Genomic DNA, 25760 nt, shown 5'->3' with positions numbered 1-25760 from the left:
GCGCACATGCGCCTGTGCGTGCACGTGTGCACACACGTGTGTGTGTGTGTGTGTGTGTGGAGGGGCAGAGAGAGGAGAGAAAGAATCTCAAGTGGACTCCATGCTGAGCTGGGAGGCCAGCATGGGGCTCTATCTCACGACCCTGAGATCATGACCTGAGCCCAAATCAAGAGTTGGATGCTTAACCGACTGAGCCACCCAGGCGCCCCTGTGGCACATTATTTTATTATGATATGTATACTTTATAATGTGTAATGTCTTCTGCCTCTCGATTTTTTTTTCTTAATTTTGGCAGAATAGTGAAAGGACTAAATGCTGTTTGTCTTGGTGGGGTTTAAGCCAGATCAAATGTGACAACCCTTTTTAGGAAGAAAGATTAATGACATCACCGTCACCTAGATAATAACTGACTATGCTAAGCACCTCACATGGACTGCCCAATTCAAGCTTTACAGCATCCCTTTGAGGTCATTAATAGAGTTGCCTGTTTTTTTTTGATAAGGAAATGAAGGTTTATAGAAGTCAAGTCATTTGTCCAAGGTCAGAGAGCTAGCCTGAGGTGGAGGAGGAAGAATTCTAACTCAGGCAGGCTGGCTGGGTCTGTAAACTCTTTGCTAAACAGGCCTCGCTTGCTGTGGGTCAGTGTCAGGTTCAAGGTCCTCCAAGGCAACTCTTAAGGGAAAAGGGAGCACCAAGAAGCCTTTTTCTCTGTGTTGCTAAATATCAGTTTTCCTCATATATAAATTACTGCTTACTAGCACAGTTTTCACACTGCTGATTTTGGACATGGTATGTTACGTTCCCGTAGTTACATTATTTTTTTTTTTTAAATTTTATTTTATTATATTGTGTTAATCACCATACAGTACATCCCCAGATTCCGATGTAAAGTTTGGATGCTTCATTAGTTGCGTATAACACCCAGTGCACCATGCAATACGTGCCCTCCCTACTACCCATCACCAGGCTATCCCCTTCCCCCACCCCCTCCCCTCTGAAGTCCTCAGTTTGCCTCTCACAGTCCATAGTCTCTCATGTTTCATTCCCCCCTCTGATTACCCCCCTTTTCTTTATCCCTTTCTTCCCCTACCGATCCTCCTAGTTCTTATGTTCCATAGATGAGAGAAATCATATGATAATTGTCTTTCTCTGCTTGACTTATTTCACTTAGCATTATCTCCTCCAGTGCCGTCCATGTTGCAGCAAATGTTGAGAATTCGTTCTTTCTGATAGCTGAGTAATATTCCATTGTATATATGGACCACAGCTTCTTAATCCAGTCATCTGTTGAAGGGCATCTCGGCTCCTTCCATGATTTGGCTATTGTGGACAATGCAGCTATGAACATTGGGGTGCATATGGCCCTTCTCTTTACTACGTCTGTATCTTTGGGGTAAACACCCAGTAGTGCAATGGCTGGGTCATAGGGTAGTTCAATTTTTAACTTTTTAAGGGACCTCCACACTGTTTTCCAGAGTGGCTGTACCAACTTGCATTCCCACCAACAATGTAGGAGGGATCCCCTTTCTCCACATCCTCTCCAACAATTGTTGTTTCTTGCCTTGTCTATCTTTGCCATTCTAACTGGCGTAAGGTGGTATCTCAGTGTGGTTTTGATTTGAATTTCCCTGATGGCTAATGATTTTGAACATTTTTTCATGTGTCTGTTAGCCATTTGTATGTCTTCATTGGAAAAGTGTCTGTTCATATCTTCTGCCCATTTTATGATTTGTTTATTTGTTTCTCGTGTATTGAGTTTGAGAAGTTCTTTGTAGATCTTGGATACCAGTCCTTTATCTGTGGTGTCCTTTGCAAATATATTCTCCCATTCCGTGGGCTGTCTCTTAGTTTTTTTGACTGTTTCCTTGGCTGTGCAGAAGCTCTTTATCCTGATAAAGTCCCATAAGTTCATTTTATCTTTTATTTCTCTTGCCTTTGGAGATGTGTCGTGAAAAAGGTTGCTCTGGCCGATGTCATAGAAGTTGTTGCCTATGTTCTCCTCTAGAATTTTGATGGATTCCTGTCTCACATTGAGGTCTTTCATCCATTTGGAGTTTATTTTTGTGTATGGTGTGAGAGAGTGGTCAAGTTTCATTCTTTTGCATGTAGCTGTCCAATTTTCCCAGCACCATTTATTGAAGAGACTGTCTTTTTTCCACCGGATGTTTTTTCCTGCTTTATCAAAGATTAGTTGCCCAAAGAGCCGAGGGTCCATTTCTGGGTTCTCTATTCTGTTCCATTGGTCGATGTGTCTGTTTTTGTGCCAGTACCATGCTGTCTTTGTGATCACAGCTTTGTAGTACAGCTCGAAATCCGGCATTGTGATGCCCCCAGCTTTGTTTTTCCTTTTCAACAGTTCCTTGGAGATTCGGGGCCTTTTCTGGTTCCATACAAATTTAAGGACTATTTGTTCCAGTTCTTTGAAAAATGTCCTCGGTATTTTGATCGGGATAGCATTGAAAGTGTAGATTGCTCTGGGTAGTATGGACATTTTAACTATGTTAATTCTTCCAATCCATGAGCATGGAATATTTTTCCATCTTTTTATGTCTTCCTCAATATCTTTCAAAAGTGATCTATAGTTTCTAGCATATAGGTCCTTTACGTCTCTGGTTAAGTTAATTCCAAGGTAACGCATGGTTTTTGGTGTTATTGTAAATGGGATGGATTCCCTAATTTCTCTTTCTTCAGTCTCGTTATTCGTGTATAGAAATGCAACTGATTTCTGGGCATTGATTTTGTATCCTGCCACCTTACTGAATTGTTCTATAACTTCTAATAGTTTGGGAGTGGATTCCTTTGGGTTTTCCATATAGAGTATCATGTCATCTGCAAAGAGAGACAGTTTGACTTCTTCTTTGCCGATTTGGATACCTTTGATCCCTTTTTGTCTTCTGATTGCTGTTGCAAGGACTTCTAGTACTATGTTGAATAATAGTGGCGAGAGTGGGCATCCTTGTCGTGTTCCTGATCTTAAGGGAAAGGCTTCCAGCTTTTCCCCATTGAGAATAATGCTTGCAGTAGGCTTTTCATAGATGGCTTTTATGAGATTGAGAAATGTACCCTCTATTCCTACACTCTGAAGGGTTTTAATCAGGAAAGGATGCTGTATTTTGTCAAATGCTTTTTCTGCATCAATTGAGAGGATCATATGGTTCTTGAGTCTTTTCTTGTTGATATGATGTATCACATTGATTGATTTGCGAGTGTTGAACCATGCTTGCATCCCAGGTATGAATCCCACTTGGTCATGATGGATAATCCTTTTAATGTACTGTTGGATTCTATTAGCAAGGATCTTGTTGAGGATTTTGGCATCCATATTCATTAGAGAAATCGGTCTGTAATTCTCCTTTTTGAGGGGGTCTTTGCCTGGTTTGGGGATCAAGGTAATATTAGCCTCATAGAATGAGTTTGGTAGCTTTCCTTCTGTTTCTATTTTTTGAAATAGCTTTAGGAGAATAGGTATTATTTCTTCTTTGAATGTTTGGTAGAATTCCCCAGGAAAACCGTCTGGGCCTGGAGTTTTATTATTTGGAAGGTTGTTTATCACTGACTCAATTTCTTCATAGTTAATTGGCCTATTTAAGAAATCTATTTCTTCCTGTTTCAGTCTTGGTAGTTTATAGGTTTCCAGGAAGGCCTCCATCTCTTCCAGATTGTTTAGTTTTTTGGCATATAGCTGTTGATAAAAGTTTCTAATAATCCTTGCAATTTCAATGGTGCTGGTCGTGACCTCTCCCTTTTCAGTCATAATTTTAATAATCTCAGTCCTTTCTCTTTGTTTTTGGACAAGTTTTGCCAGTGGTCTATCAATTTTATGGATTCTCTCAAAGAACCAGCTTCTAGTCCTGTTGATCTGCTCTACTGTGGTTCTGGTCTCTAATTCATTGATTTCTGCTCTAATCTTGGTCAACTCCTTCCTTGTCAGTGGGTTAGGCCTGTCCCTCTGTTGCTGTTCCAGTTTCTTGAGGTGAGAATATAGAAACTGCATTTTAGATTTTTCTATTCTTTTGAGTGAGGCTTGGATGGCTATGTATTTCCCCCTTAGGACTGCCTTTGCAGTATCCCATAGGTTTTGGACCGTTGTGTATTCATTCTCGTTGGTCTCCATAAATTGTTTAATTTGTTTTTTGATTTCCTGGTTTATCGAGTCATTCTTGAGCAGGATGGTTCTTAGCCTCCAAGTGTTTGAGTTTCTTCCAGGTTTTTCCTTGTGGTTGAGTTCCAATTTCAGAGCGTTGTGGTCTGAGAATATGCAGGGGATAATTTCAATCTTTTGGTATTGGCTGAGACCTGTTTTGTGTCCCAGAGCATGATCTATTCTTGAGAATGTTCCATGGGCATTTGAATAGAATGAGTATTCTTTGGTTCTGGGGTGTAGTGTTCTATATATATCTATGAGGTCCAACTCGTCGAGTATGGCATTCAAAGCCTTTGATTCTTTGCTTAGTTTTTGCCAGGGTGTTCTGTCTATTTCTGATAGTGGGGTGTTGAGGTCCCCTACTATTACTGTGTTCTTATCTATATGTCTCTTTATTTTGGTTAAGAGTTGGCTTGTGTATCTTGCTGCTCCCCTGTTGGGGGCATATATATTAATAATTGTCATATCCACTTGTTGAATACTTCCTTTAAGAATAATATAGTGCCCTTCTGTATCTCTCTCTATGGCCTCTAGTTTAAAATCCAGTCTATCTGATATGAGAATTGCTACTCCAGCTTTCTTTTGAGGTCCATTTGCGTGGAAGATGGTACTCCATCCCCTTACTCTAAGTCTGAATGCATCTTTGGGTTCAAAATGAGTCTCTTGTAGACAGCAAATGGATGGGTCATGTCTTTTTATCCAATCTGCAACCCTGTGGCGTTTTATGGGAGAGTTTAAGCCATTTAGATTGATAGAGATTATTGACAGATATGATTTTAATGATGCCATTTCTCTTTAAAGTCTTTGTATCGGTTGTGACTTGCTGCTCTGTATCACTCTTGGGGCCTTTTTACCTTTATAGAGCCCCCCTTAATATCTCCTGTAGGGCTGGTTTCGTGGTTACGAAATTGGTTAATGATTGGCGATTTTGGAACGTCTTTATTTCTCCATCAATTCTGAATGACAGCTTTGCTGGATAAAGGATCCTTGGCTGCATGTTTTTCTCTGAAAGAGCTTTAAAAATGCCCCCCCAAGCCTTTCTCTCATTCCAGGTCTCTGTAGACAGGTCTGACGTAATCCTGATACCTTTGCCTTGGTACGTGAGAAATTTCTTTGCCCTGGCCGCTTTCAATACTGTATCCTTGGATCTAATATTTGCGAATTGCACTATGACATGCCGTGGCGTAGGTTTGTCCTGGTTGAGCTTGGATGGGGTCCTCTCTGCCTCTTGGACACGAATGCTTGTTTCCCTTGCTAGATTAGGGAAGTTTTCAGCTACAATTTGTTCAAATATCTCTTCTAGACCTCTGTTTTTCTCCACCCCTTCAGGGATGCCGATGATTCTGACATTGGATCGTTTCATAGAGTCAGTAATCTCCCGTAATCTACATTCGTGGGCGTGGATTTTTTTAAGACCAGCTTCTATTTTCGTTTTTTCTTCTACTAACCCATCCTCCAATTCGCTAACGCGTTCCTCTGCCTCGGTGACCCTGGCCGTCAGAGCCTCTAGTTTTGACTGTATTTGGCCCATAGAATTTTTAATTTCTGTCAGATTCGCTCTCATTTCTGCCCTTAGGGATTCTATATTCTCAGCAACGCTTTCTCTGATGCTTTTTTCAAGTTTACTCATCATCTTGACCATTGTTGCTCTGAATTCCATTTCTGATAATTGGGATACATCCATATGTATTAATTCTGTGGCCGAGGCCAATTCTGTGGCAGAGGCCACAGACTCATTATCTTTTCTTTGCTGGGGGGGACTTCTCCTTCTCGTCATTCTGATGAAGAGAGATTGCAGGGTTGTCCAGAGCCCAAGTGTTGACTGGGACCCAGGCCGTGCGCCCTTGTTTTATAGAGATCTTAGGGATGTGGGCTTCTTCCTTAAAGAGTTTATTTATTTATTTGAGAGAGAGAGAGACAGTCAGCAAGAAAGGGAACCCAAGCAGAGGAGTGGGAGAGGAAGAAGCAGGTTCCCGGTGGAGAAGCCCGATGAGGGACTCCTTTCCGGAACGTTGTAAACACACCCTAATCCGAAGACAGGTGCTTGGTGACTGCGCCACTCAGGCGCTCCGGGTTGTGGGCTTCTTGATTTTTCAGCCTGCCTTCTGGGGGAGGGGCCTGCCTGCCGGTACTCAGAAAACCCTGTTTGGGTAGAGTCTCTGTGTCCCTTGCGAGGGGGGATGGGGATGGGCACCCTGTGAGCCGGTATTTCCGGGCTTTTGTTCTCTGGCGGCTTTCCCTGGCGGTTTGCTATGCCTCTTCTGAGAGAGCAGCAGCGGCTGAAATTCAGCCTCTGTCTCAGAACAGAGGGATCGCGGATCGTTCTCCACTGATGTTCTGGCCACTTTAACTCTGTTTCTGTTGGTGCTGCTCAACCCTGCAGCATCCCGGGCTGTGCGCCCCACACCCGGCGTCCCAGCCCTCACTTCCAGGGCCGGCACGTCTCTGTCCTTTGTGTTTCCAACCCCGCCCGCCGCCAGCCGCCCCGCGCGGGCTCCCGGAGCTCCCCGTCTCAGTCTGGTGTCTCACGGGTGCTGACCGCGAGTCCGCCTGCTCCCCCGTGCAGGTGGCCCTCCAGCCGCCAGCCGCCCCGCGGACGCTCCCGGAGCTCCCGGTCTCAGCCTCGATCCAGTGAGCACACCGGAGCTCCGGAGCTCCGTGAGATGCTTGGTGGTGCACGCTCCCGGCTCACGGACTCAGTCTGCCGTTTCCAGAGTGCGGGTCCGCGGTCCGCCCGCTCCCCGGTGCAGGTGGCCCGCCAGCCGCCCTGCGCGCGCGCTCCTGGAGCTCGCGTTCTAAGTCTGTTGTCTCGCGGGTGCCGTCCGCGAGTCCGCCTGCTCCCCCGTGCAGGTGGCCCGCCAACCGCCAGCCGTCCCGCGTGCGCTCCCGGAGCTCCCTTCTCAGCCTGCTGTCTCAAGCGTGCGGGTCCGCGGTCTGTCCGCTCCCCCTTGCAGGTGGCTACCGCTTCCCGGCGCCCTGACACGGCGGCTCCCTCCCCCTTCTGTTTAGCTTCCGATATCTGTGCGCGGTTTCACGGCTCCCCGCTTCGTACCTCGATACTCAGCGCTGGAGATGTTCATTTGTAGAGATCCAGATGTATCTTCCTGCGTCTCAGGCTGATTCCGTGGATATTCCTGCTGGTCTGGTACCTATCCAGCTCAACTCAGGGGACCGGCTGAAAAAGGTGTCCCCTACTCCTCCGCCATCTTAACCTCCTCCCCGTAGTTACATTATTTATGTATATCTGCACATCTCTGAAAACCGGTATGTAAGAAGAGTGATAAAAAGGCAATGAGAAGTCCTGAGAAAAATAATACTGATTTTATGTTTTAAGATTTATTTTCTTGTATAAAACAGGTACAAAAATCAGAATATAAGGCAGCATGTACAGTATTGTTGCCTGTTTTAAAATGCATTTACACATGGAAATGTACAGAGGAACTCCTAAATGTTAATGACAAAATGTTGACAGTGGTTATCTCCTACAAAGTGGGCTTGGGTTGACTCACTTTATTTTTATGACCTTTTGAATTTTTTTTCTTAAAATAGGCATGTGTTACTTTTATGATCAGAAAAATAAAAAAAAAAATGACCGCTGTAGAAAATTTAGAAAATCCAGAGAAGTATAAAGAGGACAATAACAATTATACCATACCTACCACTCAATTAAAAATGCTAATATTTTAGCCAATTTACTTTCAGTCATCTCTCTATATTTGTTGATTAAGTGATCATAGAGTGTTTATAATTTAGGGAACTCAGTTTCTTTTCTTTCTTTCCCTTTTTTTAATACATATGTTTTAAGCTTCTTATGATATTAAAAGCTCTTCTTAGGCATTAAATGGCTACGTAATAGAGTATATATACAGTTTACTTGACTATTGTACTATGTTTCTACTTTTTGATAGCGGTCATCAATGATACACTAAATATCTTTGTTCATGAATCTTGGTCCATATTTCAGAATTTTTTCTAGATTCTCAGAATTACTGCATTAAAATGAATGATCATAATTTAGTTATCTGTTGCTATGGAACAGACCGATCCAAAACTGAGAGACTTAAACAATTTATTGACATTTATGATTCTGTGAGTTGAATGAGCTGAACTTGGCAGTTATAGTTTCTGATCTCATTCAGTCAAGTGGAGTCAGGGGCTAGAATTATGTAAAGGCTTCAGTGGATTGGACATTTAACAGGGCTTCTTCACACATGTCTGGTGTCTCTTTGCCTCTTCCACATGGCCTCTCCCCAGTGAAGTAGTCTAGATTTCTTCCATGGCACTCAGGGCTCCAGGAGTAGGAAGGAAAGCTATCAGTACCTTCAAGGTCAGGGCCCAGAGCTGGCACAATGTCACTTCTACCGTATCCTGTTACTGAAAGCAGTAATAACCAGCCTAGATAACACTTCCTGATGGAAGAAGAGCGGTATGTACCTGCAGGGAGGGTAGGAATTGATGGCAGTCACTTTGGAGTTGAGCTACCACAGATGACTTTTGAAAATGTATTCAAATATAGTTTGGTACAGTTTTAAGCAAACTTGTAAAGTGGTTGAGTACTTAAAATTACACAGAATGAAATTTTTTGTCAGAAAGTAATCTTAGTAATGCCCCTTAAAGGAGGATGAGGGAGAGAAGCAGGCCTATCAAGACTGGCTCTCCTTAGCAGCCCTAAATATACAGTAAGGGCACAGCTGGGATGGAGTACTAACCAGTATGAGATTCTGTTGAATGACTTGTCATGCCTCAGGCAAACACGGAACTTTCTCATTATCTGAAGTTCAGTTCAGGCTGTTCCTGGCCAGCGTAGACCTCCAGGGCCAAACCACAACTTGAGCAGAGGTGTCAGGAGAGAGGGTCGGGGATGCTGGCAGAGCATTGTCCTGGGGCAGCCCTGGAGGGACAAGGACAAGCTGTTACTGGGAAGAGATTTGAGATAGGGCTGTGAGGGGAAGGAAGAGGGAGGTACAGGACAAGGTGACTGAGACAGAATATTCAACTCTGGCCTAAAGATACACTTCATCTATAGTGCTTATCTTACAGTGGGCACAAGTCCACCATGACTGTCTTTCTGGAAATGGTTGTCATTTTGCTTGGTGTGAACCCTCCACCCAAGGATCAGAAATCTAGCATTCTCTCCTGGTGGAAACGCAGCCACAAGCTATTGGGAGGCTCTGAAATACTCTAGGAACAAGAAAAATGAGGACTCCTCCTTCATCTGCCTCAAATGCTCCTCTGCCCTGCTTATTCCACTCTAGAGCTCCCCCTTTTCCTTCACCCCTGCCCTTCACTGAAGCAATCCCACCATCCTTAGCTGTCCCAAATCTTCATGAAATCAGGGAACAGTAGTGATGAGGACCTTCTGGGGCTCACTGCTCAGAATCAAAGTCTGCCTCTACCACTTAATAGCTGTGTTTTGGTAACTTACATAGTTTTTCTGCACCTTGGCTCTCTCATCTGTAAAAAGGGGATTTAAAGGATAGTCTCATCTATTTGGTTGTAGTGAGGATTGAATGAGTTAATTCATATAGCTTCTTAGAACTATGTGTGGCACACAATAAACACAATTACTTTAACTTCGTATCAGTTTTTCAAACTTAAATTTTTTTTGAGTTTTAAATTGATTTTATTGTTTTATTTTATTTTTTTTAAGGATTTTATTTATTTATTTGACAGAGATAGAGACAGCCAGAGAGAGAGGGAACACAAGCAGGGGGAGTGGGAGAGGAAGAAGCAGGCTCATAGCGGAGGAGCCTGATGTAGGGCTTCATCCCATACCGCTGGGATCACGCCGTGAGCCGAAGGCAGACGCTTAACCGCTGTGCCACCCAGGCGCCCCTGATTTTATTGTTTTAGAGCAGTTTTAGGTTTCCAGCAAAATTGAGCAGATGGTACACAGATTTCCAATTATTCCCTGCCCCCCAAACATGCATGGCTTCCCTCACTATAAACATACCTCACCAGAGTGGCACATTTGTTAGAATTCTTGAATCTACAATTGACACATCCTTATCACCCAGCATTCATAGTTTACATTAGGGTTCATGCTTGGTATTGTACATTCTGAAGGTTTTGACAAATGTCTATTATAGTATCATGCAGCCTAGTTTTAGTGCCTTAAAACCCTTTGTGCTCTATTTCTATCACTTTTAGTAACAGCTTGCCTAAAATTGTAGATAATAGACATTTCTTGGGTGTGCTTTGTTTCCTCTTCTAGACCAAAGCTGAGTTAGTTTATGTGACTTGTACAGTTGCTCCATAGAGCCAGACACAGCACAATGCAAAAAGTATACTGACTGAAATAATTGGTAGGCCACATGACCAGGTCAATGAACAAGATCTGTGGATGGATATAAAAGACTCAAACTGACATGAGATTTTAATTTTTTTATACTTTATATTTTCCACATTTTTTACTTGTGAGCATATTATTTTTATAATCAGTAAATAAACAGCACTGAAGGTGACTTTTGTGGGTTCTTTTTAAAAGGTCTTAAACTTGTTCTTTGTTCCTTAGCCTCTTTCTCACTCACGAATTCTTAGCCCTGGCTCATCTTTTGGCAGTGAGTACCATATTATCTTGGTAGGAGGTACTGGGTTTTTCAGTTAGTGTTCATTTGTATAGTAGTTAAGGGCACAGACCAGAGCCAAATGCTTGGGTCTGAATCTCAGTTCTTCCCATCCTAGCTGTGTGAACTTGCATAAGTAACTTACTTTTCTGGGCCTGCTTTGTTTCATCTGTAAAATGCAGAAAATGATGGTAGTAACATACTGGGATTTGTGAGGATTATTTGAGTTAGTACATGTAAAGAACTTAGACAGTGACCGGCACATAATATCTACTTGTAAGTGGTACCTCTACAGCTCGATAGGGTATTCGGGATCAGCCCAGAGAAATTTCTGTTCCAGTTAAGCACTGTTGACTGTTTGTCCCTGCCCTAGGCACTGCCACACCCATACAGTGGCCTGAAGAAGTATGATTCTGACAAAAGAAGCTGCATTTCCTAGTTTTTACACTTATTTAACTGTAGGCTTCTGTTACCTTTTGAACTAAAGCTGTTTTGTAATATATTAAACACATCAAGAACATAATTAGACTTAGAGATTAGATTGCAAGGCAGATTATAAAGGGGAAACCTGTTTGCTCCTTTGATCCCCCTTTTGCCCTTTAATGGCAACAGCAAGATGTAACAAGACCACAATGTGAGTTGAGCCACTGCTGAAACTGTCTAGTAGGAGATGGTCCAGGCAGGTCTTATCACTCTGTAGCCCAGCTCATCTTGGCACGGGTATGAGAATTTGTATGGTTGGAGGTTATCACCGCTCCAGCCAAAGTGCCAGTCACTAGATCCTTCATTGTTAGAGAAATGTTCAATTTTGTGACTTCTGCCAACCGCAGTCAAACCTGAAGTTAAGTCCAAATCCAAACTTTTTGGTTATTATTATGCTTCTCTTAGCCTGAGGTTTCCCTGAAGTTCCTATACCGATTTGGTCAGTATAAAAAAATCTCCAAATAAAGTGGTCCTGTTTGCAAGTAATGGCTGGCGTGTTCCTTTACAAAAATGACCTCATGGAACAAATAGTTTTGAGTAGCTACTGGCTCCAGGCACTGAGGTGGGCACAAGGGTACAGTGATGAATAGGCCGGTGAAGATTTCTTTCTTCATGGAGCTTGCAGTCTGGCCAAGAGTCAAAGACTGGCTTGTGAATCAGTGGTATTCAGTGCCTCAACACAGAGATAAAATAAAAGCCCCACGTCCTACAGGGTTTTTTTGTAAAGCCCCAGGGTTGTTTCCTGTGATTCCAGGTCAAATCTCAAATAGGAGGGTCTAATCAACTCTCTCTTTTCCCTCCCCTTCTCTTTACCAACCCCTCTTTCTGGATCCTTCTTTGCCACACTGACTTCCTGTTCAGAATCTGGGGATGGCACTTTTGATTGGTGGATGTATTAGTTTGGATTTTCCAGAGAAACAGAACCAGTAGGATATATATGATTTATTGTAAAGAATTAGATAATAGGGAATGAGATTTATTATAAAGAATGTGTCTATAGTTTAGAGGGTGAGAAGTCTCAAAATCTGCTGTTGACAAGTCTGGAGACCCAAGAATGCTGGTGGTATAGTCTCATCCCAACTCAGAGTCCTGAGAACCAGGAAAGCCAGTGGTATAAGTTCCAGTCTGAGCCTGAAGGTGGGAGAAGACAGATTTCTCAGCTTGAGGGAGGTCAGGCAGAAAGAACAAATTTTTTCTACTCTTCGATTTTGTTTTATTCAGGCCTTCTGTGGATTGGACAAGACCCACCCACATTGCGGAGGAAATCTGCTTTATTAAATTCATGGATTGAAATGCTAATCTCATCCAGAAACACCCTCACAGGCACACTACATACCCAGAATATTGTTTAACCAAATATTTGGCAGCCTGTGGTCCAGTAAGTTGACACATCAAATAAGTCATCACAGTGGAGCCATCATGTGCCCAAATTCTAGCTGCAAGAGAGGCTGGGATAATAAATATCTGGCCTTTGAAGCTTATATAATGAGAGATGGGTTCTGTGTCTTAAGATGAGAGATTCCTTAAACCTCTAAAGGGAGGGTTAGATCTTGGGCCACTAAAAAGAATGGCAAATGTTTCCTGAAATCTAGAATCCAGTTTTCTTTATTCTAAGTCTTGTGCTTTTTTCTTTCTTTCTTTCTTTCTTTCTTTCTTTCTTTCTTTCTTTCTTTCTTTCTTTCTTTCTTTCTTTTGCTTTCTTGCTTTCTTTTGCTTTCTTGCTTTCTTGCTTTCTTTTTCTTTTCTTTTCTTTTCTTTTCTTTTCTCTTTTCTTTTCTTTTCTTTTCTTTTCTTCTCTTTTCTTTTCTTTTCTTTCTCTACATCTTAGTTGTCACTTTTTCCCCCTTTATTTTCAGAAAATAGCCTGGTGGTGTGAGAGAGCATGGAGAATTCCATTCTTGAGTGTGTATTTAATTATTTCTACACTGGAGCAAATGCCATGGATTGATTTTTTTTTTCATGGGAATTCAAGCCCCACTGTCTTTGGCAGAAAGTCCTAACTATTTTTGGAAGTTGGAAAACAATTCAGAGAATCTGGTTCACTTTTGGTCATGTACAGTAATGTTATTTTTATGTATCTAGGACAGTGACACGGTCAATGCTTATTTTTAATTGGCTTTCTGGGGACATAAGGGTGGGCTGTGAGGTCAGGAACAAGACAGGGAAGTCGCTCACGATTGGCTGGAATCCTGTCCCTTTGGTCTGTACTCTCTATCACAAACCCTTTTCTCCGTGAGTGCCTGAGATTGCTTCCTTTCAGAGCCTAGCAGGCCTCTCTCTTTGGTCCTCCTATTTCCTTTTGATTCCAACTAGAATGTTCTCCAGGGGTGGGGAGAAAGTGCTCTAGTCCAAGAATCAGGACACCAGCATTTGAGCTATAGCTCTTTCACTTAATTGCTGTTAGTATTGAGCAAATTACTTACTCACTTGGAATCTCAGTTTCTTTTATCTGTGAAATGAAGTTACTGAATTAGATAATGCCTAAACAGAGGACTTTTGTCTGAAAATCATAATACCCAAGTAAAAATGACTTTAAAAATAAGGGACATATAATGTCAAAATAAAAATTCTGGACTTAAGATTATTTCATGGGTTGGTTCAACAGCTCAGTGTTATAATCAAGGACACAGACTGTCTTATCTCTTCGTGCCATCATCTTTAGTTTGATGTCTCTCCTGATGGTTGCAGATGGCTGCTGTGGTTTCGAGCATCAAGAGTGTACTTCCTTGCGAAGTTTTTTTTGTTTTGTTTTGTTTTTGTGTGTGGGGGTTGTTGTTGTTGTTTTTAAATCAGGGAGGAAACCTTTCATAGAAGACCTCACCAGACTTCTCCTTAAGTTCCATGCCATAGTTGCAAAGGAAGGTAGGAAAATGACTATTAGACATTTGTAACCTCCATAGTATGATGTCAGGCTTTACCAGTGAGAATAAAGACCCACAAAATCCTTTCATTTTCCAACATTCTTTGATATTCTTCTTCAGTGAATACAAGGATCAGGCTTTGGCACTGCTACTTGAGTGCTGGGTCTTGTGTGACTTTAGAAGCACAGTGGCCTTCTCCTATGAAGGGTACATGGAGTGAATCTTGGCAGTACTCTTCAGAAAGTTTTTCACAGGGGAAGTAATGAATTGCCTGTTTCGGGGTGTAATTTCCCTTTATAAAATACAGAGACACTCAGTATATGCTTCTCTTGAAGTTTATATTTTTTTCATATTTCTTTCTGTAATGCATCCTCATCACATGGCAGTGTTGTAAGTATCCCATTTACCCTGATCATAGATTGGGTTCTCTGGAAAAAGACCCTGAGACAGGGACTAAAACCTGTAGTTCTCTGTAGTATAATTCTTCCACGGAGACTTGCCATCAATTCCATATGGCATCTTTTCCTATTGCTGATAGTTCCAACACCATAGTGTATACAGACCATATGGCCTTAGTGGCAGTGCTACTTTTACCGTAGCCTGGACCTGCTATAGAGCCCTTTTCCATTTAGGCTACCCAGAAAGCTTGCAGCCTTTTGTATCAACCAGTATATGGGCTGGCAAAGTATCCTTGCATGTAGGTATGTTGTCTCCAGAACCTCAAGAGGTTCACCAGGTTTGTGCTTCTTGTTAATGGTGTAGCATGGTCCTATCTCCTATGGACTTGTCCGCATCTTCAGTCTGTGGGTTTACTATTTTTTTAAAAGATTTTATTTATATATTTGAGAGAGAGGTAGTGACAGCACAAGCAGGGAGGAGAGGGAGAAGCAGGCTCCCCGCTGAGCAGGGAGCCCGATGCGGGACTTGATCCCAGGACCCTGGGATCATGACCTGAGCCGAAGGTAGACACTTAACCGACTGAGCCACCCTGGTACCCCAGTCTGTGGGTTTATTAGATCTGAAAACTGGCCCAGGTCCAGAAACTGGGCAAGGAGTGTGACATTTTATTGGGATGAGTGCCCACCAACTCCCAGTTATCTGTCCTTAACTTTCTGCTGGTACAAGTGGAATAGTATTTTTGTCTGCCATTTATTATTTTGCTCCTTTGGATGCAGTGCTCTAAGTTAGACACCCTAGACTGCCACCTCAGTTTTGCTGATTCCTGCAATGCTTATAAACTGCTGGGTTCTGGCAGTTTGGGACTAGATGTTTTGGAGCCCTATTATTTCCTTTGCTGTCAGTCAGCCCAGTTCTATAATAGTATCTCTTACCCTGGTAAGCCCTGGCCTATGAAGAGGAGGCAAAACTGTTTTTCGTTTTTGTTTTGTTTTTTTTTTTTTACCCTTTTCACTTGTGTATACCATATGGCTTTACAAATGGTGTGTCCTTTGGGATTTCCTGTGGAGCATAATATTCTGATGGGTCTTCTGGCCATAAACAGTATGTCCATTCCAGTATAGCCAGTTTCCTGAGCCTCTTAATCCCTTTGTCTACCATGAACCATGGTAATTCTGGCATTTCAACTTCATTCAGCATGTCCATCCTTTTTTCCAAACTTCTGGGAGCTGTCATAGTAGTGAGTTTACCATTTCCCAGGGTCTTCTCCAAGGTGTTAGATCCTACATCTCAGAAAAAGAATCCCAAGTCCACATACTATTCACTACCCAATTTTATGTTCCAGCCCCCTTGATGAAGTACCTCAGCATCCAGTCCTACATGTCCTTCCCTGGACCTGCCAGTACACACAGGTAGTTCTTGGCAGTCCTTTGTGGAATAGTCCGTATAGTCCCTTTCATTCCTTTTCAGTTTGGCACCAAGGAATATTTGGGTGACACAGCTCCTTGTCTCCCATGGTCCCTAACCCATTGTTTGTTATCCTAAATATCAAACACAGTGATATCCCTGGGGGAGAAAAAGCTGTTGATATATATTAAAAGTCCTGGAGCTTTTACTAAGGGGCCATATCAGTCAGGATAGATTAAAGCAACATTTTGATAATAAAACCCAACAAATCTCATTGGCTTAATGGAACATAGGTTTATTTCTTGCTCACATAAGAGTCTAACTCAGGTCAGTTAGTTTTTCTTAGCAGCTTGCATTGGGACTATAACTCAAGGATCTAGTAGGACTTTCCTCATTTGACTATGTTATCTATACAAGTGGTTTCCCAGGTAACCACAAGATAGAAAGGGAATGCTAGACTATCGAGGGAGATGTTTTTGATGACCATTGTAGCAAGTGGCTTCAGTACTTTCATCTCTATTCCACCAGTTCCCATCCTATCTGCAGAGAAAACTGGGCAATACATTCTGTGTGCTCACAAAAAATGGTGTAGTGAACATACAGTATTGTCTTTGTAACAGAAATCAAACACCAAATTCCCTATTTAAAAAAAAAAAAACACGACTTTTTCAATTCCACATTTGCATATGCTTGTTTTTGATTCAAGCTCCAGACATGACCCTTTGAATGCTCTTAGTAATAACTAAGAGATTTAGGGGACCAGCTTCAATCTGTGAGTGTGTATGTGAGTGAGCATCTCTGAGGAGGTCCTGAAACTAAGTGTAGATTAGTGGAGTTATTTGTGTGTCCTTTAAACTTCCTTGTGATAGACAGTTGAGACTCTATTTATTTCCTCCATTGTATCTAGGCTAAGATTCTGGTTCTAAAAGGTCTAGTACTCTTCATGTTCCATAAAGCCTTAGGTAGGTGCCTCCTAAGGACCGTAGCTGAAAGAGTGGTTTGTGAGCACATATAAGACTGCAGCTCCTTTGTGGTTTTCCACAAATAACTGGGGAGGGATATACATTTCAGACGTAGCCAGTTACTCTATGGGTGCAGGTGCAGCAAAAACAGGATTTGTACCTTTTCTTTTCCTTTCTTTTTTCTTTCCTTTTCTTTTCTTTTCTTTTCTTTTCTTTTCTTTTCTTTTCTTTTCTTTTCTTTCTTTTCTTTTATCAATGGACTGGCAAAGTGTAGGAACATTTCAACTATATTAAATTGGTTTTTTGGGCATCTTGTTTTACCATTTTGAGTCTTTGTGCTTTGTAGCATTGTAGTTAAGTGTTAAGATTTTGATGTCAAAGAGGCATGGGTTGAATCATAGCTCAGGCAGTTAATATCTTTTGGTAAATCACTCTTCCTGAGCCTCAGTTTCTTTGTTAGTAATATGGGGTAATAATACCTACCTAAATGATTGGGGAGAAAATAAGGTAATGTACATACAGTGCCTAGAACATTATCTTCAACATACAGTTTAATAATGATATGCACATTATAATTATCTTCCCACCTCTCTTCTAGGCTATAATAAGATAGGGGCCAGGCGTTATTCATTTTTTTTTAATCACTTACCATGGCTAGCATAATGTTATGAACATTATAAACACTGAGTATTTAAGATACTTTAACTTCAATGCTTAAGTTTCCATTAGTTGAAATAACATTTTGGAAGTTATTTGACAGCAGTGTTGGTTTTTATCGAGGCAACTCTTGATTGCTTGCTAAGTCCCCTTTGTGAACTTGGTGGAAAGCATGATGGAAGATAGTGAGCTGAGATTGGGGCACATGGAGTGAAACCAATCACAGCCACAGACACACAGCTGCAATTTGGCTTCATTAGCACAACACCTTAATTAAGTGCCAAGTGGTTATTATCAATAATTCAAGTATCCATAATGAGCTGATTGCCTGAGCAAGAAATGGAGGGGCCCATGGCAAAGGTAGTAGAAACTGCCACTGTTCTAATAAAATGGTTCACCCAATATGAATGCTCTCTGCACTGCAGGAACCTTCTTAATTTCATTTCTACCTATAATTGAATGAAGCCTTAATAACATTGAGGTTTGGGCTATGCTCCTGTCAGAGTATATTTAGTTCTATAAATCAGGATCCAACAGAAGCTCTTCTTATATAACAAAGACAGGGAAAACAAGGCAACTGGGGTCACAGATCAATTCAAAGTAGCACATTTTAAAAAATAAGTATTAAATTATAAAGCACTTTCTATAATACACTTGTATTATAGACCTAACAATCAAATTGAAAGAAGAGTTCTGTTTCAAGTCATTAATTATAGGTGATATCAGCATACTGCTGGGTAGGGTAAAATGGGCAAGTGAATCAGTATTCAAAATTTATTTTTAAAAAATGACCAAGCACATTGTTTAGAATATATATTTTTAACTAAAAGCCGCCATGGAAAAGCTTTTCTAGTAAACTTTTACTTATTTTCTTTCTTTCTTGTTGCTGATATTTACTCAGTATTCACTGTCATTGCCTCTCTTCTCATTAACTTCCCAGATATTATCAACAATATGGATTTTTTATGGGGTTATGGTGGAGGGTTGGTGGTGGATAGAGAGATGGGATATGAACCTGGATGCTGAAATCCCCCAGAACCACTGGCCTAGAATAAAACACATCAGGTTGAGGGTATTCGCATCTCAAATTTGTCCGCTGATTTAACTAAGTTAACTAAACCTTGGCTGCCTCATTTTCTCCATCTATAAAGTGGAATTACTTACAGATATTACTAATACCACAAGAATTGCTGATAGATTAATCATGTAAGGTATGTGGAGAAACTTTGTTATAGTGCCTCTTAAGTGTTTTCTGTACACAACACAAAAGACTCTGTATACTCCTTACCCCAGCTGTTCCTTCTTATTACCCAGACTAGCACCAACAAATATCTCATCAGAATCAATAGAATGAGAGATGCCACTTCTGAGTAATAAGGATGAGGGTTTTAAAAATACAACATAACAAAAGAAATTCACATCAAAAACGAAAAGTGCAGAGTTATACTATAAACATAACATTCTTTGGTCCATGCAATGAGATGTTTAGTCAAGATCTGGGGACCCAGTTTTGGGATGTGGGGAGGTAAGGAGCTACTTAGCTCCTCTCTTGAAACTTCATTGTAAATATAGGACTGGAGCATGGCTGTATGTGCTGAAAGAGATCTAAAAATGTGTTCACAAGGTAGTCTTGCTAACTAAGCCACAGGGACAGGGAGGGGACCCCCAGTGGTATGTGGCGTAACAGTGTCCTTGTTGGAAATACCTAACTCATAGATGCTAGCAGTATCTGCCCAAGTTTCTTTTTGCCTGAGGCTATCTGGAATGCCAGATACCAGGCCTCTCTTCCCTACTTGGGGCTCCTGGCATTTCAGTGTGGTAGTTGGGTGTTTGGGTGATTGGGCACTGGCTTCAAATCAACTAGGTCACGTGTCATTGAGATTTCTGGGTTCTTCCAGTCTCATCTTACTAACCTTCTTTGGCAACTACCCCTCTCCACAGTTACAGTTACTATCATCTGCCATATGATGACATACAAAGAGAGTAACACAATTTTTTAAATGAAAATGACATTTCAACTCATAACATTTGGTCCTTAGTCAAGAGTCTCCATTCTGGTAGGCCTTCTCAGCAACCGCACTCCAGAATTGCATAGTTATTGTCTCCTAAAGAACGCAATTCACACATGATGAGTTTTTATATGAGCTGTAGTCTACGCCACCGGTTTTCAAAGTGTGACCCACAGACCAGTGGGGTCTCCGAGACTTCTTCAGGGGGCCAGCAAGTTCAAAACAATGTTTATAATAGTAAGAGCTTACTTTTTATCTGTGTTGACATTTGCACAGATGGCGCAAAAGCAATAGTGGGTAAAGCTATGAGTCACTCAACAGAAATAAAGGCAGCAGCACCAAATTGGACTAGTTGTAATTATATTTATTATTCATCTCCACACAGTTGGCACAATTTTTTAATACCCTTTGTGTAAAAATGGAAGTCTGCTTCATGAAGCACTTCTGTTGTAAATTGAAGTATATCATCTTGAAAAAAGGAAATTATACAATTTTTTGAATTTGGAACACCATCTTTGCTTGAAGGAATGGCAAACCATGGATATATAAATTTGGGTATTTGGCAGACATTTTCTTTAAAATGAACAAAGGAAGACTGTTACTTTCAGAAAAACACAGTATTTTCGCCAGTATTAAAACCTGAGATTTCCAACAAGAAAGGAAATTTTAAAAAACTTGTTTTTTGACTTGTGTATGTCACTGTGAGCTTGATGGCTTCCCAACGTTAAAAGATTTTTTTATGAGATCAGTGTTACATTAATGAATATTATGTGCTAGCGTGATTATAATCAACAAATGTCAGCTTTTGCTATTGTGTAAAGAAATGTGTCAACATTTGGAAGATATTTATAACTCTAGTGAAGTAACACGTTCCAAATGAAAGTGTGTAGTTTTACATTGTAACATGGGTAAAAGACCCATTAAAATGCCTAAGACCAATGGATTTTAGTGTAACCGTATGAAAAAATATTTTTTAAAGGTTTATTTATTTGAGAGAGGAGGAAAGAGTGTGCGCTTGTTGGGGTGGAGGGGCAGGGGAGAGGGAGAAAGAGTCCCAAGCAGACTCTGTGCTGAGCGTGGAGCCCAATGTAGGGCTTGATTTCATGACCCCAAGATCACAACCTGAGCCAAAACCAAGAGTCAGATGCTTAACTGACTGCACCATCCATGCACCCCAACAGTATGAACAATTTGTTGATAGGGTTTTGTTTTAGATTCCATATTGCAACTAATTTTTATTTATTTATTTATTTATTTGCTTGTTTGTTTATTTTTGCTTATTTTTTGAAGATTTTATTTATTCATTTGTCAGAGAAAGAGAGAGGGAGCACAAGCAGGGGGAGAGGCAGGCAGAGGGAAAGCAGGCTCCCCGCTGAGCAAGGAGCCAATCATGAACTGGGCCCAAGGCAGATGATTAACTGATTCAGCCACCCAGGTGTCCCAACATTACAACTAATATTTAAGAAACTATTTATTGTGTTTTGGTACAGTATCAGAAAAGAATATTCACAATTATCTGCAGAAGTTATTGAAGTGCTTCTCTCTTTCCCAGCTGCATATGTGTCTGAGGGTCTATCTTTTTGATATACTTTAACAAAACAGCATATCAGAACAGATTGAACGTAAAAGGAGGACTCAGTTGTCTGTTAAGCCAGACATTAAAAAGATTGAGAAACTTTTTTTTTTTAAGATTTTATTTATTTATTTGACAGAGATAGAGACAGCCAGCGAGAGAGGGAACACAAGCAGGGGGAATGGGAGAGGAAGAAGCAGGCTCATAGCAGAAGAGCCTGATGTGGGGCTCGATCCCATAACGCCGGGATCACGTCCTGAGCTGAAGGCAGATGCTTAACCGCTGTGCCACCCAGGCGCCCCAAGATTGACAAACTTTTAAATAGTGCCACTCTTTTCACTAATTTTTGTTTGTTTTGGAAAATACACTGTTTGTTAAAATACGTTTACGCATATAATGGGTTTTTTAATAAATAAATATTTTAAAAATTTCTCATGTTTTTAGTGTTCAATACAGTAAATATTGATAGATATAACCTACAGAAAAACAAGTTATTTGAGGTCTTCATCTTCATTAGTTTTTAGCAGTGTGGAAAGCTCCCAAGACTGAACTATTTCACAAGCACTAGTCTGTTAGATGGAATAATTGGTTGAATTCTATGTGGCAGTCCTTAAGTTTGGAAATATGGCAAGTATCTATAATAGATAATTTTTGTATTGTATTATGATATATGATGTTGTCTCTCTCTTTGTGTTGTTTCTCTTCAGCAACACATAGTCCAGTGCTCTGTGCAGAACTGCAATGAACATGTGCATTAACCAGATATTTATGTAAATCTCTGCACATGCACCTCAGATCAGTGGCCTCAAATGATTTGTGACTCTGCTTTTTACTAAGTAAACCTGTGCCTTTAGCATAACCGAAAAGAAGTAATCAAGGGGATTTAATCTATCTATCCATCTATCTATCTATATGTAAAGTATGTTTCATACTTATTGGCCATCCTGTAGTTCTGACCTCACTCATGATGCAATCTTTAGCTTTGTCATTTTCTCCCTATGTTTGTGGGGTGAAAGAAGATAAATAAGAGAAATGTACTTTAGGTCCTTTATAATTAATCACTTTGATTAATAACATAATTGCTTTTCTTCTTTTTGATTCTTAACTAGTGTTTAATTTGCAATTGCTAATTTTAAAAGAACCATCACTTGTTCTTCTGTATCTTTAGGAAGCCTTGTGGTCTCTTGGTTTCCTCTCTCAAGTTAAATATATCTTCATTGCCTTCAGGTCCTGAGGAAAATGTGCTATGCCAGTCCGGAAGAATAAGATAACCATTTGGCCTTTGGCAAGAAATTGCCCCTGAATTACATTTTATTGAGAAATGTCTTTTTGAAATAGTGACTTGTCAGTAAAAGTTGTGATTTAAGACTGCAAATGGGTTTGAAATAGATTGGGCTTTCTGTTTTCTGACTTGATAGTGTCAATATCCTTCAGCCCTTTCTTCCTCTGACTCACCCAGAGTGTGAGCTCTCTGACACTGGCACAGTAAATAGATGATTCTTGAATCAATGTGACCTCTTTTGGGGCTATTAATATTTTGTATGTATATGGAACTACTCTCTACTCTTTGATGAAATATCAAGCCCAGAATGTAAGAGCTTAGTTTTGCGGAGAGAAGTAAGTCATTTGGGAGGAAATTCAAATTGCTTTAGAAATGAAAATGTGCTGATATTTTCCCAAAACCCAGCTTTTTATTTTTGGGCTTGCATTACAACTAGCCATCCTTCAAAAAGAAACCCCAACACACCCCTAGATTTTACTTCTGCTGCTCACTACTCTGAGAGGGCACAGTGAACTGAGTGATTCAATAGAGGCATTAGTGATCTTCCATTTAGATATTGCAGCCTTTCTGCCAAATACAATGATTTTTTTTTTTTTTTGGCAATATTAGCCGTAGACCCATACGTTTCTAATGACTACTCCAAATGAGATTGAATAAAGACATAGAGGAGGATACTTGTTATAAGAAAGGGACATGCTTCCAATTTATTGTAGTTCTACCCAGCAGTTTGGAGCAGCCTTATTTGACACCATTCATAATTGGGAGTAGCAGTAACAATTAAAGTTAGCAAGTGAGCATCATGTTGAAAAACAGTATTCCCGAGTCAGAAAGTGCCACTTACTTTGTGACTTTGGACCTGTTACTTAATTTTCTGAGTCTGCTTTCTTAACTGTGAGTTGGAGATTATAATATGTGTTTCACAGGGTTGTTACAAAGATTCAGGTAGATAATTCATGTAAACAAAGCATGTAGAACAGGCCTTGGCACAAAGTTAGGGCACCATAAAAGTTAGTGGGATCTCTCTCTATGTTATTATTATAACTATTACTTTGTAAGGAGATTCCAGAGAACCAATGACCTAGAAAATGTGTCAGAATTTCCAGTTTGGACTAAAGACAATGCACACCTCTGAAATGATAGGCTGATGAAAGATACTGAATGCTGCAAATATTATATAGTCTTATGTTATTTAAAACAAACTCAATAGTGGAATCATTATGCTTGAAGGTTGCTTATTCTTAATCAACTATACTTATTTAGAGAACTATACTATTTGATTTCAAGGGGGAATTTGATGGTCTCTTGGTTAACTGGGGGATATAGAGGATTTCTTCCTTTTTGGCAATGGGGTGGATCACATTTGTGCCAATTCTGGGAGCACTATATCTCCTGAAGCTTTAATTCAGTTAACTAGATTGGCACCTTGGGGTCCACCAGACAGACCAGACTCTAAACCATTCTGGCAAGAAATATTGTCCTAGAGGCCTTTTAAGTTTTAGGCAATTAATCAGTCATTTCATAGTAGGTGAAATTATTAGCTCCTAACCTAGGATTATCCTGGAATTTACAAAGTAAAAAGAGACTATTTAAGGGCTGTATAATTAAGTGAAGTAACTTGCCATCAGTGGAAATTTGTGTTATAGAAATTCCTATTTCACAACTTGTTTGGAGAAGAGGGATTAATATGTCCTAAACTATGCATTTATTATGTATTTTGATAGCTGAGTCAAAGTTTCTAACGTAGGATTTTTTTTCAATATATAAGCAATCACATTTTATTTTGTCAGAGAGAGAGAGAGAGAGAGAGGGCACGAGCAGGGGGAGCGGCAGGCAGAGGGAGAAACAGGCTCTCCGCTGAGCAAGGAGCCCAATGTGGGACTTGATCCCAGTGCCCTGGGATCATGACCTGAGCCGAAGGCAGACGCTTATCTGACTGAGCCACCCAGGCATCCCTAATTTAGGATTTTTAAAAGAGATGTCTTTCTGAAATATGTTCAATGATGCTTAAGGTTTAATTGTTATTTTGCTTTATGGTAGTCTTTATCAAACAAATTATAAGATGATGAATTTTTCATTTAAGAGTACTCAAGACTGTCTTCAGCCCTTTATCATCTAGAAGTCCATAATTAAGAAAATTTCAGATGAGAGATAATATATGTAGACTGCTATCATTCATTAGATCCTTGTTACTCAGAGTGTGTCTATGGAACAACAGCATGGGCATCACCTGGGAACCTGTTAGCAAGGGAGACTCTCAGGCCTTTCTAGACCAATTGAATCAGAATCTTCATTTTATTAGGATCGCTAGGTAATTTGTATGCACTTTATATTTGAGAAGCACTGTTCTACAGCACAGGGAACTAATCAAATAATTTGAGAGGTGGCCTTCATCCTTCAGTACCCTATCCCAGAGTCTCGTTATTCTACTTGACAGTGAAGGTCAGAATAATTTTATGAAAACTTTTCTTCAAAACCTGCAATAAATTAACAAAAATTAAGCTGACATATGTTGGGTACACAAAAAGTACAGATACTAATAGATTATCTGTAAACCTACCACTGGGTTTAAAGATATAGTAAACTTGGCATTTTGCCATATTTGATTCACCTCCTTCTCCCCTCTGAAGAAATATTTTTATTGAGATGAAAGAAATATAACATAAAAATTACCATTTTAACCTTTTTTGAATGTACAATTCAGTGACATTAAGTACATTCACATTATTGTACAACAGCACCAGAGGAGTCCAAGATGGTGGAGGAGCAGGAGGCTTAAATTTCAGCTGGTCACAGGAGTTCAGCTAGATAGCTGTCAGACCATTCTGAACACCTAAAACTCAACTGGAGAATGAAGAAAACAATAGCAGCAACTCTATGAACAGAAAAGCGACCACTTTCTGCAAGGACCCCAGTTTAAAACAGGAGTTGAGCTCCAGCTCGGAGTTCCAAGATGGTGGAGGAGCAGGAGACCTAAAGTTCGTCTGGTCCCAGGAATTCAGCGAGAGAGCTACCAAACCATTCTGAATACCTATGAACACAACTGGAGAACGAAGAAAAGAGTAGCAGAAACTCTATCAGGAAGCTGACATCCCTAAGGTCCCTATAAAACAAGTGCACACTGCCTGAGTCCTGGTCAATAACTTGGGCTCTGGGCATCCCCACAGCCTCTCCTTATCAGCATGATGAGAAGGAGAAATCCCCCCCAGCAAAGAAAAGATAATGAGTCTGTGGCCTCTACCACAGAATGATGGATATGGATATAACCAAATTGTCAGAAATGGAGTTCAGAGTAACAATGGTCAAGATGATGTGTAGGCTTGAGGGCAAAGAAATTTCTCATGTACCAAGGCAAAGGTATCAGGATTACGTCAGACCTGTCTACAGAGACCTGGAATGAGAGAAAGGCTTGGGGGGGGGGCA

At 40.6% G+C, this 25760-nt stretch overlaps 1 protein-coding gene and 1 long non-coding RNA gene across 2 annotated transcripts in view; one reads left to right on the top strand and one right to left on the bottom strand.

Annotated features, from left to right (window-relative positions):
* The window catches only part of ANKRD55 (ankyrin repeat domain 55), a 697933-nt gene that overhangs the window by 111853 nt on the left and 560320 nt on the right, over positions 1–25760 (top strand). The window lies entirely within an intron of this gene.
* The window catches only part of LOC117801496, a 30629-nt gene continuing 12380 nt past the window's right edge, over positions 7512–25760 (bottom strand). Inside the window, exons 2-3 of the long non-coding RNA XR_004624075.1 lie at positions 8854–9035; positions 7512–8578 (exon numbers count right to left, since the gene is read on the bottom strand). This is a non-coding gene — a long non-coding RNA (uncharacterized LOC117801496). The remainder of the gene's footprint in view (positions 8579–8853; positions 9036–25760) is intronic.

This window comes from Ailuropoda melanoleuca, chromosome 3 (genome assembly GCF_002007445.2).
Source record: "Ailuropoda melanoleuca isolate Jingjing chromosome 3, ASM200744v2, whole genome shotgun sequence".
Taxonomy (NCBI): Eukaryota; Metazoa; Chordata; class Mammalia; order Carnivora; family Ursidae; genus Ailuropoda; species Ailuropoda melanoleuca.
Note: the sequence above shows the minus strand (reverse complement) of the source record. Positions and strands in the feature narration are given on the sequence as shown.